The 15,207-nt window shown below is 51.8% G+C and overlaps 25 non-coding genes and 40 pseudogenes across 25 annotated transcripts; all 65 read right to left on the reverse strand.

Annotated features, from left to right (window-relative positions):
- Positions 1 to 57: 57 nt before the first annotated feature.
- LOC143978866 (5S ribosomal RNA) lies at positions 58 to 176 on the reverse strand (annotated as a pseudogene).
- A 109-nt stretch (positions 177 to 285) lies between these two features.
- On the reverse strand, positions 286 to 404 carry LOC143976959 (5S ribosomal RNA). Its single transcript, XR_013273248.1, has one exon. It is a non-coding gene; the product is annotated as a 5S ribosomal RNA (ribosomal RNA).
- Positions 405 to 513: 109 nt separating this feature from the next.
- Positions 514 to 632, reverse strand: LOC143977375 (5S ribosomal RNA). The gene has a single exon (XR_013273656.1). It is a non-coding gene; the product is annotated as a 5S ribosomal RNA (ribosomal RNA).
- A 109-nt stretch (positions 633 to 741) lies between these two features.
- LOC143977571 (5S ribosomal RNA) lies at positions 742 to 860 on the reverse strand (annotated as a pseudogene).
- Positions 861 to 968: 108 nt separating this feature from the next.
- Positions 969 to 1,087, reverse strand: LOC143976772 (5S ribosomal RNA). Its single transcript, XR_013273066.1, has one exon. It is a non-coding gene; the product is annotated as a 5S ribosomal RNA (ribosomal RNA).
- A 109-nt stretch (positions 1,088 to 1,196) lies between these two features.
- Positions 1,197 to 1,315, reverse strand: LOC143977534 (5S ribosomal RNA). The gene has a single exon (XR_013273810.1). It is a non-coding gene; the product is annotated as a 5S ribosomal RNA (ribosomal RNA).
- Positions 1,316 to 1,424: 109 nt separating this feature from the next.
- Positions 1,425 to 1,543, reverse strand: LOC143976626 (5S ribosomal RNA). The gene has a single exon (XR_013272926.1). It is a non-coding gene; the product is annotated as a 5S ribosomal RNA (ribosomal RNA).
- A 109-nt stretch (positions 1,544 to 1,652) lies between these two features.
- LOC143976824 (5S ribosomal RNA) lies at positions 1,653 to 1,771 on the reverse strand. Its single transcript, XR_013273117.1, has one exon. It is a non-coding gene; the product is annotated as a 5S ribosomal RNA (ribosomal RNA).
- Positions 1,772 to 1,880: 109 nt separating this feature from the next.
- Positions 1,881 to 1,999, reverse strand: LOC143978935 (5S ribosomal RNA; annotated as a pseudogene).
- A 109-nt stretch (positions 2,000 to 2,108) lies between these two features.
- On the reverse strand, positions 2,109 to 2,227 carry LOC143977060 (5S ribosomal RNA). Its single transcript, XR_013273346.1, has one exon. It is a non-coding gene; the product is annotated as a 5S ribosomal RNA (ribosomal RNA).
- A 109-nt stretch (positions 2,228 to 2,336) lies between these two features.
- Positions 2,337 to 2,455, reverse strand: LOC143979259 (5S ribosomal RNA; annotated as a pseudogene).
- Positions 2,456 to 2,564: 109 nt separating this feature from the next.
- Positions 2,565 to 2,683, reverse strand: LOC143976485 (5S ribosomal RNA). Its single transcript, XR_013272791.1, has one exon. It is a non-coding gene; the product is annotated as a 5S ribosomal RNA (ribosomal RNA).
- A 109-nt stretch (positions 2,684 to 2,792) lies between these two features.
- On the reverse strand, positions 2,793 to 2,911 carry LOC143977612 (5S ribosomal RNA; annotated as a pseudogene).
- Positions 2,912 to 3,020: 109 nt separating this feature from the next.
- Positions 3,021 to 3,139, reverse strand: LOC143978700 (5S ribosomal RNA; annotated as a pseudogene).
- Positions 3,140 to 3,248: 109 nt separating this feature from the next.
- LOC143978763 (5S ribosomal RNA) lies at positions 3,249 to 3,367 on the reverse strand (annotated as a pseudogene).
- Positions 3,368 to 3,476: 109 nt separating this feature from the next.
- Positions 3,477 to 3,595, reverse strand: LOC143979074 (5S ribosomal RNA; annotated as a pseudogene).
- A 109-nt stretch (positions 3,596 to 3,704) lies between these two features.
- Positions 3,705 to 3,823, reverse strand: LOC143978464 (5S ribosomal RNA; annotated as a pseudogene).
- Positions 3,824 to 3,932: 109 nt separating this feature from the next.
- Positions 3,933 to 4,051, reverse strand: LOC143978501 (5S ribosomal RNA; annotated as a pseudogene).
- A 109-nt stretch (positions 4,052 to 4,160) lies between these two features.
- On the reverse strand, positions 4,161 to 4,279 carry LOC143976447 (5S ribosomal RNA). Its single transcript, XR_013272755.1, has one exon. It is a non-coding gene; the product is annotated as a 5S ribosomal RNA (ribosomal RNA).
- A 109-nt stretch (positions 4,280 to 4,388) lies between these two features.
- On the reverse strand, positions 4,389 to 4,507 carry LOC143979140 (5S ribosomal RNA; annotated as a pseudogene).
- Positions 4,508 to 4,616: 109 nt separating this feature from the next.
- On the reverse strand, positions 4,617 to 4,735 carry LOC143979075 (5S ribosomal RNA; annotated as a pseudogene).
- A 109-nt stretch (positions 4,736 to 4,844) lies between these two features.
- Positions 4,845 to 4,963, reverse strand: LOC143978453 (5S ribosomal RNA; annotated as a pseudogene).
- A 109-nt stretch (positions 4,964 to 5,072) lies between these two features.
- LOC143977778 (5S ribosomal RNA) lies at positions 5,073 to 5,191 on the reverse strand (annotated as a pseudogene).
- A 109-nt stretch (positions 5,192 to 5,300) lies between these two features.
- LOC143977494 (5S ribosomal RNA) lies at positions 5,301 to 5,419 on the reverse strand. The gene has a single exon (XR_013273770.1). It is a non-coding gene; the product is annotated as a 5S ribosomal RNA (ribosomal RNA).
- A 109-nt stretch (positions 5,420 to 5,528) lies between these two features.
- LOC143979141 (5S ribosomal RNA) lies at positions 5,529 to 5,647 on the reverse strand (annotated as a pseudogene).
- Positions 5,648 to 5,756: 109 nt separating this feature from the next.
- LOC143979076 (5S ribosomal RNA) lies at positions 5,757 to 5,875 on the reverse strand (annotated as a pseudogene).
- A 109-nt stretch (positions 5,876 to 5,984) lies between these two features.
- On the reverse strand, positions 5,985 to 6,103 carry LOC143978465 (5S ribosomal RNA; annotated as a pseudogene).
- A 109-nt stretch (positions 6,104 to 6,212) lies between these two features.
- On the reverse strand, positions 6,213 to 6,331 carry LOC143978503 (5S ribosomal RNA; annotated as a pseudogene).
- Positions 6,332 to 6,440: 109 nt separating this feature from the next.
- LOC143976459 (5S ribosomal RNA) lies at positions 6,441 to 6,559 on the reverse strand. Its single transcript, XR_013272766.1, has one exon. It is a non-coding gene; the product is annotated as a 5S ribosomal RNA (ribosomal RNA).
- Positions 6,560 to 6,668: 109 nt separating this feature from the next.
- Positions 6,669 to 6,787, reverse strand: LOC143979142 (5S ribosomal RNA; annotated as a pseudogene).
- A 109-nt stretch (positions 6,788 to 6,896) lies between these two features.
- On the reverse strand, positions 6,897 to 7,015 carry LOC143979077 (5S ribosomal RNA; annotated as a pseudogene).
- Positions 7,016 to 7,124: 109 nt separating this feature from the next.
- On the reverse strand, positions 7,125 to 7,243 carry LOC143978454 (5S ribosomal RNA; annotated as a pseudogene).
- A 109-nt stretch (positions 7,244 to 7,352) lies between these two features.
- LOC143977780 (5S ribosomal RNA) lies at positions 7,353 to 7,471 on the reverse strand (annotated as a pseudogene).
- A 109-nt stretch (positions 7,472 to 7,580) lies between these two features.
- On the reverse strand, positions 7,581 to 7,699 carry LOC143977495 (5S ribosomal RNA). The gene has a single exon (XR_013273771.1). It is a non-coding gene; the product is annotated as a 5S ribosomal RNA (ribosomal RNA).
- Positions 7,700 to 7,808: 109 nt separating this feature from the next.
- LOC143978808 (5S ribosomal RNA) lies at positions 7,809 to 7,927 on the reverse strand (annotated as a pseudogene).
- A 109-nt stretch (positions 7,928 to 8,036) lies between these two features.
- LOC143977676 (5S ribosomal RNA) lies at positions 8,037 to 8,155 on the reverse strand (annotated as a pseudogene).
- A 109-nt stretch (positions 8,156 to 8,264) lies between these two features.
- On the reverse strand, positions 8,265 to 8,383 carry LOC143976744 (5S ribosomal RNA). Its single transcript, XR_013273040.1, has one exon. It is a non-coding gene; the product is annotated as a 5S ribosomal RNA (ribosomal RNA).
- Positions 8,384 to 8,491: 108 nt separating this feature from the next.
- Positions 8,492 to 8,610, reverse strand: LOC143978762 (5S ribosomal RNA; annotated as a pseudogene).
- A 109-nt stretch (positions 8,611 to 8,719) lies between these two features.
- Positions 8,720 to 8,838, reverse strand: LOC143976619 (5S ribosomal RNA). Its single transcript, XR_013272919.1, has one exon. It is a non-coding gene; the product is annotated as a 5S ribosomal RNA (ribosomal RNA).
- Positions 8,839 to 8,947: 109 nt separating this feature from the next.
- On the reverse strand, positions 8,948 to 9,066 carry LOC143978998 (5S ribosomal RNA; annotated as a pseudogene).
- Positions 9,067 to 9,392: 326 nt separating this feature from the next.
- LOC143979905 (5S ribosomal RNA) lies at positions 9,393 to 9,511 on the reverse strand. Its single transcript, XR_013274116.1, has one exon. It is a non-coding gene; the product is annotated as a 5S ribosomal RNA (ribosomal RNA).
- Positions 9,512 to 9,620: 109 nt separating this feature from the next.
- LOC143977500 (5S ribosomal RNA) lies at positions 9,621 to 9,739 on the reverse strand. Its single transcript, XR_013273776.1, has one exon. It is a non-coding gene; the product is annotated as a 5S ribosomal RNA (ribosomal RNA).
- Positions 9,740 to 9,848: 109 nt separating this feature from the next.
- On the reverse strand, positions 9,849 to 9,968 carry LOC143978941 (5S ribosomal RNA; annotated as a pseudogene).
- A 66-nt stretch (positions 9,969 to 10,034) lies between these two features.
- Positions 10,035 to 10,153, reverse strand: LOC143977773 (5S ribosomal RNA; annotated as a pseudogene).
- Positions 10,154 to 10,262: 109 nt separating this feature from the next.
- On the reverse strand, positions 10,263 to 10,381 carry LOC143978809 (5S ribosomal RNA; annotated as a pseudogene).
- A 109-nt stretch (positions 10,382 to 10,490) lies between these two features.
- Positions 10,491 to 10,609, reverse strand: LOC143977677 (5S ribosomal RNA; annotated as a pseudogene).
- A 109-nt stretch (positions 10,610 to 10,718) lies between these two features.
- Positions 10,719 to 10,837, reverse strand: LOC143977190 (5S ribosomal RNA). The gene has a single exon (XR_013273473.1). It is a non-coding gene; the product is annotated as a 5S ribosomal RNA (ribosomal RNA).
- A 109-nt stretch (positions 10,838 to 10,946) lies between these two features.
- Positions 10,947 to 11,065, reverse strand: LOC143978270 (5S ribosomal RNA; annotated as a pseudogene).
- Positions 11,066 to 11,174: 109 nt separating this feature from the next.
- LOC143980124 (5S ribosomal RNA) lies at positions 11,175 to 11,293 on the reverse strand. Its single transcript, XR_013274267.1, has one exon. It is a non-coding gene; the product is annotated as a 5S ribosomal RNA (ribosomal RNA).
- A 109-nt stretch (positions 11,294 to 11,402) lies between these two features.
- On the reverse strand, positions 11,403 to 11,521 carry LOC143979441 (5S ribosomal RNA; annotated as a pseudogene).
- A 326-nt stretch (positions 11,522 to 11,847) lies between these two features.
- On the reverse strand, positions 11,848 to 11,966 carry LOC143976803 (5S ribosomal RNA). Its single transcript, XR_013273097.1, has one exon. It is a non-coding gene; the product is annotated as a 5S ribosomal RNA (ribosomal RNA).
- A 109-nt stretch (positions 11,967 to 12,075) lies between these two features.
- On the reverse strand, positions 12,076 to 12,194 carry LOC143977501 (5S ribosomal RNA). The gene has a single exon (XR_013273777.1). It is a non-coding gene; the product is annotated as a 5S ribosomal RNA (ribosomal RNA).
- A 109-nt stretch (positions 12,195 to 12,303) lies between these two features.
- LOC143978942 (5S ribosomal RNA) lies at positions 12,304 to 12,423 on the reverse strand (annotated as a pseudogene).
- A 66-nt stretch (positions 12,424 to 12,489) lies between these two features.
- LOC143976607 (5S ribosomal RNA) lies at positions 12,490 to 12,608 on the reverse strand. The gene has a single exon (XR_013272908.1). It is a non-coding gene; the product is annotated as a 5S ribosomal RNA (ribosomal RNA).
- Positions 12,609 to 12,717: 109 nt separating this feature from the next.
- LOC143977457 (5S ribosomal RNA) lies at positions 12,718 to 12,836 on the reverse strand. The gene has a single exon (XR_013273734.1). It is a non-coding gene; the product is annotated as a 5S ribosomal RNA (ribosomal RNA).
- Positions 12,837 to 12,945: 109 nt separating this feature from the next.
- LOC143976301 (5S ribosomal RNA) lies at positions 12,946 to 13,064 on the reverse strand. The gene has a single exon (XR_013272616.1). It is a non-coding gene; the product is annotated as a 5S ribosomal RNA (ribosomal RNA).
- A 110-nt stretch (positions 13,065 to 13,174) lies between these two features.
- LOC143979239 (5S ribosomal RNA) lies at positions 13,175 to 13,293 on the reverse strand (annotated as a pseudogene).
- A 109-nt stretch (positions 13,294 to 13,402) lies between these two features.
- On the reverse strand, positions 13,403 to 13,521 carry LOC143977153 (5S ribosomal RNA). The gene has a single exon (XR_013273438.1). It is a non-coding gene; the product is annotated as a 5S ribosomal RNA (ribosomal RNA).
- A 109-nt stretch (positions 13,522 to 13,630) lies between these two features.
- LOC143977971 (5S ribosomal RNA) lies at positions 13,631 to 13,749 on the reverse strand (annotated as a pseudogene).
- A 109-nt stretch (positions 13,750 to 13,858) lies between these two features.
- Positions 13,859 to 13,977, reverse strand: LOC143976673 (5S ribosomal RNA). Its single transcript, XR_013272970.1, has one exon. It is a non-coding gene; the product is annotated as a 5S ribosomal RNA (ribosomal RNA).
- A 109-nt stretch (positions 13,978 to 14,086) lies between these two features.
- On the reverse strand, positions 14,087 to 14,205 carry LOC143977613 (5S ribosomal RNA; annotated as a pseudogene).
- Positions 14,206 to 14,314: 109 nt separating this feature from the next.
- On the reverse strand, positions 14,315 to 14,433 carry LOC143977856 (5S ribosomal RNA; annotated as a pseudogene).
- Positions 14,434 to 14,542: 109 nt separating this feature from the next.
- LOC143978380 (5S ribosomal RNA) lies at positions 14,543 to 14,661 on the reverse strand (annotated as a pseudogene).
- A 109-nt stretch (positions 14,662 to 14,770) lies between these two features.
- Positions 14,771 to 14,889, reverse strand: LOC143979406 (5S ribosomal RNA; annotated as a pseudogene).
- Positions 14,890 to 14,998: 109 nt separating this feature from the next.
- On the reverse strand, positions 14,999 to 15,117 carry LOC143978929 (5S ribosomal RNA; annotated as a pseudogene).
- Between the last annotated feature and the right edge of the window lie 90 nt (positions 15,118 to 15,207).

The raw sequence follows: 15,207 nt of genomic DNA on the forward strand, positions 1-15,207 counted from the left end.
GGGCAATCGAGAGGATAAATACAGCAGGTCGCCAAAACCAACAACATAATGGAAAAAAGCCTACGGCACCCGGTATTCCCAGGCAGTCTCCCATCCAGGTGCTAACCAGACCTGACCCTGCTTAGCATCCGAGATCAGATGAGATCGAGCGCATTCAGGGTGATGTGGCCGTAGGCGATCTTGCACCCTACTTACAACTCTCTTGACAAAAGCCGAGGTGGTCACCTCGGGGAATCGAGAGGAAAAATACAGCAGGTCGCCAAAGCCAACAACACAATGGAAAAAAGCCTACGGCACCTGGTATTCCCAGGCGGTCTCCCATCCAGGTACTAACCAAGCCCGACCCTGCTTAGCATCCGAGATCAGATGAGATCGAGCGCATTCAGTGTGATGTGGCCGTAAGCGATCTTGCACCCTACTTACAACTCTCTTGACAAAAGCCAAGGTGGTCACCTCGGGCAATCGAGAGGAAAAATACAGCAGGTCGCCAAAGCCAACAACATAATGGAAAAAAGCCTACGGCACCTGGTATTCCCAGGCGGTCTCCCATCCTGTTACTAACAAGGCCCGACCCTGCTTAGCATCCGAGATCAGATGAGATCGAGCGCATTCAGGGTGATGTGGCCGTAGGCGATCTTGCACCCTACTTACAACTCTCTTGACAAAAGCCAAGGTGGTCACCTCGGGCAATCGAGAGGAAAAATACAGCAGGTCGCCAAATCCAACAACATAAATGAAAAAAGCCTACGGCACCTGGTATTCCCAGGCGGTCTCCCATCCAGGTACTAACCAGGCCTGACCCTACTTAGCATCCGAGATCAGACGAGATCGAGTGCCTTCAGGGTGATGTGGCCGTAGGTGATCTTGCACCCTACTTACAACTCTCTTGACAAAAGCCAAGGTGGTCACCTCGGGCAATCGAGAGGAAAAATACAGCAGGTCGCCAAAGCCAACAACATAATGGAAAAAGCCTACGGCACCTGGTATTCCCAGGCGGTCTCCCATCCAGGTACTATCCAGGCCGAACCCTGCTTAGCATCCGAGATCAGACGAGATCGAGCGCATTCAGGGTGATGTGGCCGTAGGCGATCTTGCCCCCTACTTACAACTCTCTTGACAAAAGCCAAGGTGGTCACCTCGGGCAATCGAGAGGAAAAATACAGCAGGTCGCCAAAGCCAACAACATAATGGAAAAAAGCCTACGGCACCTGGTATTCCCAGGCGGTCTCCCATCCAGTTACTAACCAGGCCAAACCCTGCTTAGCATCCGAGATCAGACGAGATCGAGCGCATTCAGGGTGATGTGGCCGTAGGCGATCTTGCACCCTACTTACAACTCTCTTGACAAAAGCCAAGGTGGTCACTTCAGGCAACCGAAAGGAAAAATACAGCAGGTCGCCAAAACCAACAACATAATGGAAAAAAGCCTACGGCACCTGGTATTCCCAGGTGGTCTCCCATTCAGGTACTAACCAGGCCCGACCCTGCTTAGCATCCGAGATCAGACGAGATCGAGCGCATTTAGGGTGATGTGGCCGTAGGCGATCTTGCACCCTACTTACAACTCTCTTGACTAAAGCCAAGGTGGTCACCTCGGGCAATCGAGAGGAAAAATACAGCAGGTCGCCAAAGCCAACAACATAATGGAAAAAAGACTACGGCACCTGGTATTCCCAGGCGGTCTCCCATCCAGGTACTAACCAGGCCCGACCCTGCTTAGCATCCGAGATCAGACGAGATCGAGCGCATTTAGGGTGATGTGGCCGTAGGCGATCTTGCACCCTACTTACAACTCTCTTGACAAAAGCCAAGGTGGTCACCTCGGGCAATCGAGAGGAAAAATACAGCAGGTCGCCAAAGCCAACAACATAATGGAAAAAAGCCTACGGCACTTGGTATTCCCAGGCGGTCTCCCATCCAGGTACTAACCAAGCCCGACCCTGCTTAGCATCAGAGATCACATGAGATCGAGCGCATTCAGTGTGATGTGGCTGTAAGCGATCTTGCACCCTACTTACAACTCTCTTGACAAAAGCCAAGGTGGTCACTTCGGGTAATCGAGAGGAAAAATACAGCAGGTCGCCAAAGCCAACAACATAAATGAAAAAAGCCTACGGCACCTGGTATTCCCAGGCGGTCTCCCATCCAGGTACTAACCAGGCTCGCCCCTACTTAGCATCCGAGATCAGACGAGACCGAGCGCATTCAGGGTGATCTGGCCGTAGGCGATCTTGCCCCCTACTTACAACTCTCTTGACAAAAGCCAAGGTGGTCACCTCGGGCAATCGAGAGGAAAAATACAGCAGGTCGCCAAAGCCAACAACATAATGGAAAAAAGCCTACGGCACTTGGTATTCCCAGGCGGTCTCCCATCCAGGTACTAACCAGGCCCGACCCTGCTTAGCATCCGAGATCAGACGAGATCAAGCGCATTCATTTTGATGTGGCCATAGGCGATCTTGCACCCTACTTACAACTCTCTTGACAAAAGCCAAGGTGGTCACCTCGGGCAATAGAGAGGAAAAATACAGCAGGTCGCCAAAGCCAACAACATAATGGAAAAAAGCCTACGGCACCTGGTATTCCCAAGCGGTCTCCCATCCAGGTACTAACCAGGCCCGACCCTGCTTAGCATCCGAGATCAGACGAAATCAAGTGCATTCAGGGTGATGTGGCCGTAGGCAATCTTGCACCCTACTTACAACTCTCTTGACAAAAGCCAAGGTGGTCACCTCGGGCAATCGAGAGGAAAAATACAGCAGGTCGCCAAAGCCAACAACATAATGGAAAAAAGCCTACGGCACCTGGTATTCCCAGGCGGTCTCCCATCCAGGTACTAACCAGGCCTGACCCTGCTTAGCATCCGAGATCAGACGAGATCGAGCGCATTCAGGGTGAAGTGGCCGTAGGTGAGCTTGCACCCTACTTACAACTCTCTTGACAAAAGCCAAGGTGGTCACCTCGGGCAATCGAGAGGGAAAATGCAGCAGGTCGCCAAAGCCAACAACATAATGGAAAAAAGCCTACGGCACCTGGTATTCCCAGGCGGTCTCCCATCCAGGTACTAACCAGGCCCGACCCTGATTAACATCCGAGATCAGACGAGATAGAGCGAATTCAGGGTGATGTGGCCATAGGTGAGCTTGCACCCTACTTACAATTCTCTTGACAAAAGCCAAGGTGGTCACCTCGGGCAATCGAGAGGAAAAATACAGCAGGTCGCCAAAGCCAACAACATAATGGAAAAAAGCATACGGCCCCTGGTATTCCCAGGCGGTCTCCCATCCAGGTACTAACCAGGCCTGACGCTGCTTAGCATCCGAGATCAGACGAGATCAAGTGCATTCAGGGTGATGTGGCCGTAGGCGACCTTGCACCCTACTTACAACTCTCTTGACAAAAGCCAAGGTGGTCACCTCGGGCAATCGAGAGGAAAAATACAGCAGGTCGCCAAAGCCAACAACATAATGGAAAAAAGCATACGGCCCCTGGTATTCCCAGGCGGTCTCCCATCCAGGTACTAACCAGGCCTGACGCTGCTTAGCATCCAAGATCAGACGAGATCGAGTGCATTCAGGGTGATGTGGCCATAGGCGATCTTGCACCCTACCTACAACTCTCTTGACAAAAGCCAAGGTGGTCACCTCGGGCAATAGAGAGGAAAAATACAGCAGGTCGCCAAAGCCAACAACATAATGGAAAAAAGCCTACGGCACCTGGTATTCCCAAGCGGTCTCCCATCCAGGTACTAACCAGGCCCGACCCTGCTTAGCATCCGTGATCAGACGAAATCAAGCACATTCAGGGTGATGTGGCCGTAGGCGATCTTGCACCCTACTTACAACTCTCTTGACAAAAGCCAAGGTGGTCACCTCGGGCAATCGAGAGGAAAAATACAGCAGGTCGCCAAAGCCAACAACATAATGGAAAAAAGCCTACGGCACCTGGTATTCCCAGGCGGTCTCCCATCCAGATACTAACCAGGCGTGACCATGCTTAGCATCCGAGATCAGACGAGATCGAGCGCATTCAGGGTGATGTGGCCGTAGGCGATCTTGCACCCTACTTACAACTCTCTTGACAAAAGCCAAGGTGGTCACCTCGGGCAATCGAGAGGAAAAATACAGCAGGTCGCCAAAGCCAACAACATAATGGAAAAAAGCCTACGGCACCTGGTTTTCCCAGGCGGTCTCCCATCCAGGTACTAACCAGGCCCGACCCTGCTTAGCATCCGAGATCAGATGAGATCGAGCGCATTCAGGGTGATGTGGCCGTAGGCCATCTTGCACCCTACTTACAACTCTCTTGACAAAAGCCGAGGTGGTCACCTCGGGGAATCGAGAGGAAAAATACAGCAGGTCGCCAAAGCCAACAACATAATGGAAAAAAGCCTACGTCACCTGGTATTCCCAGGCGGTCTCCCATCCAGGTACTAACCAAGCCCGACCCTGCTTAGCATCCGAGATCAGATGAGATTGAGCGCATTCAGTGTGATGTGGCCGTAAGTGATCTTGCACCCTACTTACAACTCTCTTGACAAAAGCCAAGGTGGTCACCTCGGGCAATCGAGAGGAAAAATACAGCAGGTCGCCAAAGCCAACAAAATAATGGAAAAAAGCATACGGCCCCTGGTATTCCCAGGCGGTCTCCCATCCAGGTACTAACCAGGCCTGACGCTGCTTAGCATCCAAGATCAGACGAGATCGAGTGCATTCAGGGTGATGTGGCCATAGGCGATCTTGCACCCTACTTACAACTCTCTTGACAAAAGCCAAGGTGGTCACCTCGGGCAATAGAGAGTCAAAATACAGCAGGTCGCCAAAGCCAACAACATAATGGAAAAAAGCCCACGGCACCTGGTATTCCCAGGCGGTCTCCCATCCAGGTACTAACCAAGCCCGACCCTGCTTAGCATCCGAGATCAGATGAGATTGAGCGCATTCAGTGTGATGTGGCCGTAAGCGATCTTGCACCCTACTTACAACTCTCTTGACAAAAGCCAAGGTGGTCACATCGGGCAATCGAGAGGAAAAATACAGCAGGTCGCCAAAGCCAACAACATAATGGAAAAAAGCCTACGGCACCTGGTATTCCCAGGCGGTCTCCCATCCAGATACTAACCGGGCGCGACCATGCTTAGCATCCGAGATCAGACGAGATCGAGCGCATTCAGGGTGATGTGGCCGTAGGCGATCTTGCACCCTACTTACAACTCTCTTGACAAAAGCCAAGGTGGTCACCTCGGGCAATCGAGAGGAAAAATACAGCAGGTCGCCAAAGCCAACAACATAATGGAAAAAAGCCTATGGCACCTGGTTTTCCCAGGCGGTCTCCCATCCAGGTACTAACCAGGCCCGACCCTGCTTAGCATCCAAGATCAGATGAGATCGAGCGCATTCAGGGTGATGTGGCCGTAGGTGATCTTGCACCCTACTTACAACTCTCTTGACAAAAGCCGAGGTGGTCACCTCGGGGAATCGAGAGGAAAAATACAGCAGGTCGCCAAAGCCAACAACATAATGGAAAAAAGCCTACGTCACCTGGTATTCCCAGGCGGTCTCCCATCCAGGTACTAACCAAGCCCGACCCTGCTTAGCATCCGAGATCAGATGAGATTGAGCGCATTCAGTGTGATGTGGCCGTAAGTGATCTTGCACCCTACTTACAACTCTCTTGACAAAAGCCAAGGTGGTCACCTCGGGCAATCGAGAGGAAAAATACAGCAGGTCGCCAAAGCCAACAAAATAATGGAAAAAAGCATACGGCCCCTGGTATTCCCAGGCGGTCTCCCATCCAGGTACTAACCAGGCCTGACGCTGCTTAGCATCCAAGATCAGACGAGATCGAGTGCATTCAGGGTGATGTGGCCATAGGCGATCTTGCACCCTACCTACAACTCTCTTGACAAAAGCCAAGGTGGTCACCTCGGGCAATAGAGAGGAAAAATACAGCAGGTCGCCAAAGCCAACAACATAATGGAAAAAAGCCTACGGCACCTGGTATTCCCAAGCGGTCTCCCATCCAGGTACTAACCAGGCCCGACCCTGCTTAGCATCCGTGATCAGACGAAATCAAGCACATTCAGGGTGATGTGGCCGTAGGCGATCTTGCACCCTACTTACAACTCTCTTGACAAAAGCCAAGGTGGTCACCTCGGGCAATCGAGAGGAAAAATACAGCAGGTCGCCAAAGCCAACAACATAATGGAAAAAAGCCTACGGCACCTGGTATTCCCAGGCGGTCTCCCATCCAGATACTAACCAGGCGTGACCATGCTTAGCATCCGAGATCAGACGAGATCGAGCGCATTCAGGGTGATGTGGCCGTAGGCGATCTTGCACCCTACTTACAACTCTCTTGACAAAAGCCAAGGTGGTCACCTCGGGCAATCGAGAGGAAAAATACAGCAGGTCGCCAAAGCCAACAACATAATGGAAAAAAGCCTACGGCACCTGGTTTTCCCAGGCGGTCTCCCATCCAGGTACTAACCAGGCCCGACCCTGCTTAGCATCCGAGATCAGATGAGATCGAGCGCATTCAGGGTGATGTGGCCGTAGGCCATCTTGCACCCTACTTACAACTCTCTTGACAAAAGCCGAGGTGGTCACCTCGGGGAATCGAGAGGAAAAATACAGCAGGTCGCCAAAGCCAACAACATAATGGAAAAAAGCCTACGTCACCTGGTATTCCCAGGCGGTCTCCCATCCAGGTACTAACCAAGCCCGACCCTGCTTAGCATCCGAGATCAGATGAGATTGAGCGCATTCAGTGTGATGTGGCCGTAAGTGATCTTGCACCCTACTTACAACTCTCTTGACAAAAGCCAAGGTGGTCACCTCGGGCAATCGAGAGGAAAAATACAGCAGGTCGCCAAAGCCAACAAAATAATGGAAAAAAGCATACGGCCCCTGGTATTCCCAGGCGGTCTCCCATCCAGGTACTAACCAGGCCTGACGCTGCTTAGCATCCAAGATCAGACGAGATCGAGTGCATTCAGGGTGATGTGGCCATAGGCGATCTTGCACCCTACTTACAACTCTCTTGACAAAAGCCAAGGTGGTCACCTCGGGCAATAGAGAGTCAAAATACAGCAGGTCGCCAAAGCCAACAACATAATGGAAAAAAGCCCACGGCACCTGGTATTCCCAGGCGGTCTCCCATCCAGGTACTAACCAAGCCCGACCCTGCTTAGCATCCGAGATCAGATGAGATTGAGCGCATTCAGTGTGATGTGGCCGTAAGCGATCTTGCACCCTACTTACAACTCTCTTGACAAAAGCCAAGGTGGTCACATCGGGCAATCGAGAGGAAAAATACAGCAGGTCGCCAAAGCCAACAACATAATGGAAAAAAGCCTACGGCACCTGGTATTCCCAGGCGGTCTCCCATCCAGATACTAACCGGGCGCGACCATGCTTAGCATCCGAGATCAGACGAGATCGAGCGCATTCAGGGTGATGTGGCCGTAGGCGATCTTGCACCCTACTTACAACTCTCTTGACAAAAGCCAAGGTGGTCACCTCGGGCAATCGAGAGGAAAAATACAGCAGGTCGCCAAAGCCAACAACATAATGGAAAAAAGCCTATGGCACCTGGTTTTCCCAGGCGGTCTCCCATCCAGGTACTAACCAGGCCCGACCCTGCTTAGCATCCAAGATCAGATGAGATCGAGCGCATTCAGGGTGATGTGGCCGTAGGTGATCTTGCACCCTACTTACAACTCTCTTGACAAAAGCCGAGGTGGTCACCTCGGGGAATCGAGAGGAAAAATACAGCAGGTCGCCAAAGCCAACAACATAATGGAAAAAAGCCTACGTCACCTGGTATTCCCAGGCGGTCTCCCATCCAGGTACTAACCAAGCCCGACCCTGCTTAGCATCCGAGATCAGATGAGATTGAGCGCATTCAGTGTGATGTGGCCGTAAGCGATCTGGCACCCTACTTACAACTCTCTTGACAAAAGCCAAGGTGGTCACCTCGGGCAATTGAGAGGAAAAATACAGCAGGTCACCAAAACCAACAACATAATGGAAAAAAGCCTACGGCACCTGGTATTCCCAGGCGGTCTCCCATCCAGGTACTAACAAAGCCCGACCCTGCTTAGCATCCGAGATCAGATGAGATCGAACGCATTCAGGGTGATGTGGCCGTAGGCGATCTTGCACCCTACTTACAACTCTCTTGACAAAAGCCAAGGTGGTCACCTCGGGCAATCGAGAGGAAAAATACAGCAGGTCGCCAAAGCCAACAACATGATGGAAAAAAGCCTACGGCACCTGGTATTCCCATTCGGTCTCCCATCCAGGTACTAACCAGGCCCAACCCTGCTTAGCATCCGAGATCAGACGAGATCGAGCGCATTTAGGGTGATGTGGCCGTAGGCAATCTTGCACCCTACTTACAACTCTCTTGACAAAAGCCAAGGTGGTCACCTCGCCAATCGAGAGGAAAAATACAGCAGGTCGCCAAAGCCAACAACATAATGGAAAAAAGTCTACGGCACCTGGTATTCCCAGGCGGTCTTCCATCCAGGTACTAACAAAGCCCGACCCTGCTTAGCATCCGAGATCAGATGAGATCGAACGCATTCAGGGTGATGTGGCCGTAGGCGATCTTGCACCCTACTTACAACTCTCTTGACAAAATCCAAGGTGGTCACCTCGGGCAATCGAGAGGAAAAATACAGCAGGTCGCCAAAGCCAACAACATAATGGAAAAAAGCCTACGGCACTTGGTATTCCCAGGCGGTCTCCCATCCAGGTACTAACCAGGCCCGACCCTGCTTAGCATCTGAGATCAGACGAGATCAAGCGCATTCAGGGTGATGTGGCCGTAGGCGATCTTGCACCCTACTTACAACTCTCTTGACAAAAGCCAAGGTGGTCACCTCGGGCAATCGAGAGGAAAAATACAGCAGGTCGCCAAAGCCAACAACATAATGGAAAAAAGTCTACGGCACCTGGTATTCCAAGGCGGTCTCCGATCCTGGTACTAACCAGGCCCGACCCGGCTTAGCATCCGAGATCAGACGAGATCGAGCGCATTCAGGGTGATGTGGCCATAGGCGATCTTGCACCGTACTTACAACTCTCTTGACAAAAGCCAAGGTGGTCACCTCGGGCAATCGAGAGGAAAAATACAGCAGGTCGCTAAAGCCAACAACATAATAAAAAAAAGCCTACGGCAGCTGGTATTCCCAGGCGGTCTCCTAACCAGGCCCGACCCTGCTTAGCATCCAAGATCAGACGAGTCTGAGCGCATTCAGGGTGATGTGGCCGTAGGCAATCTTGCACCCTACTTACAACTCTCTTGACAAAAGCCAAGGTGGTCACCTCGGGCAATCGAGAGGAAAAATACAGCAGGTCGCCAAAGCCAACAACATAATGGAAAAAAGCCTACGGCACCTGGTATTCCCAGGCGGTCTACCATCCAGGTACTAACCAGGCTCGACCCTGCTTAGCATCCGAGATCAGACGAGATCGAGGGCATTCAGGGTGATGTGGCCGTAGGCGATCTTGCACTCTACTTACAACTCTCTTGACAAAAGCCAAGGTGGTCACCTCGGGCAATCGAGAGGAAAAATACAGCAGGTCGCCAAAGCCAACAACATAATGGAAAAAAGCCTACGGCACCGGGTATTCCCAGGCGGTCTCCCATCCAAGTACTAACCAGGCCCGACCCTGCTTAGCATCCGAGATCAGACGAGATCAAGCGCATTCAGTGTGACGTGGCCGTAGGCGATCTTGCACCCTACTTACAACTCTCTTGACAAAAGCCAAGGTGGTCACCTCGGGCAATCGAGAGGAAAAATACAGCAGGTCGCCAAAGCCAACAACATAATGAAAAAATGCCTACGGCACCTGGTATTCCCAGGCGGTCTCCCATCCAGGTACTAACCAGGGCCCGACCCTGCTTAGCATCCGAGATCAGATTAGATCGAGCGCATTCAGGGTGATGTGGCTGTAGGTGATCACCTCGGGCAATTGAGAGGAAAAATACAGCAGGTCGCCAAAGCCAACAACATAATGGAAAAAAGCCTACGGCACCTGGTATTCCCAGGCGGTCTCCCATCCAGGTACTAACCAGGCCCGACCCTGCCTAGCATCCGAGATCAGACGAGATTGAGCGCATTCAGGGTGATGTGGCCGTAGGCGATTTTGCACTCTACTTACAACTCTCTTGACAAAAGCCAAGGTGGTCACCTCGGGGAATCGAGAGGAAAAATACAGCAGGTCGCCAAAGCCAACAACATAATGGAAAAAAGCCTACGTCACCTGGTATTCCCAGGCGGTCTCCCATCCAGGTACTAACCAAGCCCGACCCTGCTTAGCATCCGAGATCAGATGAGATTGAGCGCATTCAGTGTGATGTGGCCGTAAGCGATCTGGCACCCTACTTACAACTCTCTTGACAAAAGCCAAGGTGGTCACCTCGGGCAATTGAGAGGAAAAATACAGCAGGTCACCAAAACCAACAACATAATGGAAAAAAGCCTACGGCACCTGGTATTCCCAGGCGGTCTCCCATCCAGGTACTAACAAAGCCCGACCCTGCTTAGCATCCGAGATCAGATGAGATCGAACGCATTCAGGGTGATGTGGCCGTAGGCGATCTTGCACCCTACTTACAACTCTCTTGACAAAAGCCAAGGTGGTCACCTGGGGCAATCGAGAGGAAAAATACAGCAGGTCGCCAAAGCCAACAACATGATGGAAAAAAGCCTACGGCACCTGGTATTCCCATTCGGTCTCCCATCCAGGTACTAACCAGGCCCAACCCTGCTTAGCATCCGAGATCAGACGAGATCGAGCACATTTAGGGTGATGTGGCCGTAGGCAATCTTGCACCCTACTTACAACTCTCTTGACAAAAAGCCAAGGTGGTCACCTCGCCAATCGAGAGGAAAAATACAGCAGGTCGCCAAAGCCAACAACATAATGGAAAAAAGTCTACGGCACCTGGTATTCCCAGGCGGTCTCCCATCCAGGTACTAACAAAGCCCGACCCTGCTTAGCATCCGAGATCAGATGAGATCGAACGCATTCAGGGTGATGTGGCCGTAGGCGATCTTGCACCCTACTTACAACTCTCTTGACAAAAGCCAAGGTGGTCACCTCGGGCAATCGAGAGGAAAAATACAGCAGGTCGCCAAAGCCAACAACATAATGGAAAAAAGCCTACGGCACTTGGTATTCCCAGGCGGTCTCCCATCCAGGTACTAACCAGGCCCGACCCTGCTTAGCATCTGAGATCAGACGAGATCAAGTGCATTCAGGGTGATGTGGCCGTAGGCGATCTTGCACCCTACTTACAACTCTCTTGACAAAAGCCAAGGTGGTCACCTCGGGCAATCGAGAGGAAAAATACAGCAGGTCGCCAAAGCCAACAACATAATGGAAAAAAGTCTACGGCACCTGGTATTCCAAGGCGGTCTCTGATCCTGGTACTAACCAGGCCCGACCCGGCTTAGCATCCGAGATCAGACGAGATCGAGCGCATTCAGGGTGATGTGGCCATAGGCGATCTTGCACCGTACTTACAACTCTCTTGACAAAAGCCAAGGTGGTCACCTCGGGCAATCGAGAGGAAAAATACAGCAGGTCGCTAAAGCCAACAACATAATAAAAAAAAGCCTACGGCAGCTGGTATTCCCAGGCGGTCTCCTAACCAGGCCAGACCCTGCTTAGCATCCGAGATCAGACGAGTCTGAGCGCATTCAGGGTGATGTGGCCGTAGGCAATCTTGCACCCTACTTACAACTCTCTTGACAAAAGCCAAGGTGGTCACCTCGGGCAATCGAGAGGAAAAATACAGCAGGTCGCCAAAGCCAACAACATAATGGAAAAAAGCCTACGGCACCTGGTATTCCCAGGCGGTCTACCATCCAGGTACTAACCAGACTCGACCCTGCTTAGCATCCGAGATCAGACGAGATCGAGGGCATTCAGGGTGATGTGGCCGTAGGCGATCTTGCACTCTACTTACAACTCTCTTGACAAAAGCCAAGGTGGTCACCTCGGGCAATCGAGAGGAAAAATACAGCAGGTCGCCAAAGCCAACAACATAATGGAAAAAAGCCTACGGCACCGGGTATTCCCAGGCGGTCTCCCATCCAAGTACTAACCAGGCCCGACCCTGCTTAGCATCCGAGATCAGACGAGATCAAGCGCATTCAGTGTGACGTGGCCGTAGGCGATCTTGCACCCTACTTACAACTCTCTTGACAAAAGCCAAGGTGGTCACCTCGGGCAATCGAGAGGAAAAATACAGCAGGTCGCCAAAGCCAACAACATAATGAAAAAATGCCTACGGCACCTGGTATTCCCAGGCGGTCTCCCATCCAGGTACTAACCAGGGCCCGACCCTGCTTAGCATCCGAGATCAGATTAGATCGAGCGCATTCAGGGTGATGTGGCTGTAGGTGATCACCTCGGGCAATTGAGAGGAAAAATACAGCAGGTCGCCAAAGCCAACAACATAATGGAAAAAAGCCTACGGCACCTGGTATTCCCAGGCGGTCTCCCATCCAGGTACTAACCAGGCCCGACCCTGCCTAGCATCCGAGATCAGACGAGATCGAGCGCATTCAGGGTGATGTGGCCGTAGGCAATTTTGCACTCTACTTACAACTCTCTTGACAAAAGCCAAGGTGGTCACCTCGGGCAATCGAGAGGAAAAATACAGCAGGTCGCCAAAGCCAACAATATAATGGAAAAAAGCCTACGGCACCTGGTATTCCCAGGCGGTCTCCCATCCAGGTACTAACCAGGCCCGACCCTGCTTAGCATATGAGATCAGACGAAATCGAGCGCATTCAGGGTGATGTGGCCGTAGGCAATTTTGCACCCTACTTACAACTCTCTTGACAAAAGCCAAGGTGGTCACCTCGGGCAATTTAGAGGAAAAATACAGCAGGTCGCCAAAGCCAACAACATAATGGAAAAAAGCCTACGGCACCTGGTATTCCCAGGCGGTCTCCCATCCAGGTACTAACCAGGTCCGACCCTGCTTAGCATCCGAGATCAGATGAGATCAAGCGCATTCAGGGTGATGTGGCCGTAGGCGATCTTGCTCCCTACTTACAACTTCTCTTGACAAAAGCCAAGGTGGTCACCTCGGGGAATCTAGAGGAAAAATACAGCAGGTCGCCAAAGCCAACAACATAATGGAAAAAAGCCTACGGCACCTGGTATTTCCAGGCGGTCTCCCATCCAGGTAATAACCAGGCCTGACCCTGCTTAGCATCCGAGATCAGACGAGATCGAACGCATTCAGTGTGATGTGGCCGTAGGCGATCTTGCATCCTACTTACAACTCTCTTAACAAAAGCCAAGGTGGTCACCTCGGGCAATCGAGAGGAAAAATACAGCAGGTCGCCAAAGCCAACAACATAATGAAAAAAAGCCTACGGCACCTGGTATTCCCAGGCGGTCTCCCATCCAGATACTAACCAGGCCCGACCCTGCTTAGCATCTGAGATCAGACGAGATCGAGCGCATTCAGGGTGATGTGGCCGTAGGCGATCTTGCACCCTCCTTACAACTCTCTTGACAAAAGCCAAGGTGGTCACCTCGGGCAATAGAGAGGAAAAATACAGCAGGTCGCCAAAGCCAACAACATAATGGAAAAAAGCCTACGGCACCTGATACTCCCAGGCGGTCTCCCATCCAGGTACTAACCAGGCCCGACCCTGTTTAGCATCCGAGATCAGACGAGATCGAGCGCAGTCAGGGTGATGTGGCTGTAGGCGATCTTGCACCCTACTTACAACTCTCTTGACAAAAGCCAAGGTGGTCACCTCGGGCAATCGAGAGGAAAAATACAGCAGGTCGCCAAAGCCTACAACATAATGGAAAAAAGCCTACGGCACCTGGTATTCCCAGGCGGTCTCCCATCCAGGTACTAACCAGGCCCGACCCTGCTTAGCATCCGAGATCAGACGAAATCAAGCGCATTCAGGGTGATGTGGCCGTAGGCTATCTTGTACCCTACTTACAACTCTCTTGACAAAAGCCAAGGTGGTCACCTCGGGCAATCGAGAGGAAAAATACAGCAGGTCGCCAAAGCCAACAACATAATGGAAAAAAGCCTACGGCACCTGGTATTCCCAGGCGGTCTCCCATCCAGGTACTAACCAGGCCTGACCCTGCTTAGCATCCGAGATCAGACGAGATCGAGCGCATTCAGGGTGAAGTGGCCGTAGGTGAGCTTGCACCCTACTTACAACTCTCTTGACAAAAGCCAAGGTGGTCACCTCGGGCAATCGAGAGGGAAAATGCAGCAGGTCGCCAAAGCCAACAACATAATGGAAAAAAGCCTACGGCACCTGGTATTCCCAGGCGGTCTCCCATCCAGGTACTAACCAGGCCCGACCCTGATTAACATCCGAGATCAGACGAGATCGAGCGAATTCAGGGTGATGTGGCCATAAGTGAGCTTGCACCCTACTTACAACTCTCTTGACAAAAGCCAAGGTGGTCACCTCGGGCAATCGAGAGGAAAAATACAGCAGGTTGCCAAAGCCAACAACATAATGGAAAAAAGCATACGGCCCCTGGTATTCCCAGGCGGTCTCCCATCCAGGTACTAACCAGGCCTGACGCTGCTTAGCATCCGAGATCAGACGAGATCGAGTGCATTCAGGGTGATGTGGCCGTAGGCGACCTTGCACCCTACTTACAACTCTCTTGACAAAAGCCAAGGTGGTCACCTCGGGCAATCGAGAGGAAAAATACAGCAGGTCGCCAAAGCCAACAACATAATGGAAAAAAGCATACGGCCCCTGGTATTCCCAGGCGGTCTCCCATCCAGGTACTAACCAGGCCTGACGCTGCTTAGCATCCAAAATCAGACGAGATCGAGTGCATTCAGGGTGATGTGGCCATAGGCGATCTTGCACCCTACTTACAACTCTCTTGACAAAAGCCAAGGTGGTCACCTCGGGCAATAGAGAGGAAAAATACAGCAGGTCGCCAAAGCCAACAACATAATGGAAAAAAGCCTACGGCACCTGGTATTCCGAAGCGGTCTCCCATCCAGGTACTAACCAGGCCCGACCCTGCTTAGCATCCGTGATCAGACGAAATCAAGCACATTCAGGGTGATGTGGCCGTAGGCGATCTTGCACCCTACTTACAACTCTCTTGACAAAAGCCAAGGTGGTCACCTCGGGCAATCGAGAGGAAAAATACAGCAGGTCGCCAAAGC

Source organism: Lithobates pipiens, unplaced genomic scaffold (genome assembly GCF_037356315.1).
Source record: "Lithobates pipiens isolate NorthernLeopardFrog02 unplaced genomic scaffold, aLitPip1_a1.2 Scaffold_13, whole genome shotgun sequence".
NCBI classification, from domain to species: Eukaryota; Metazoa; Chordata; class Amphibia; order Anura; family Ranidae; genus Lithobates; species Lithobates pipiens.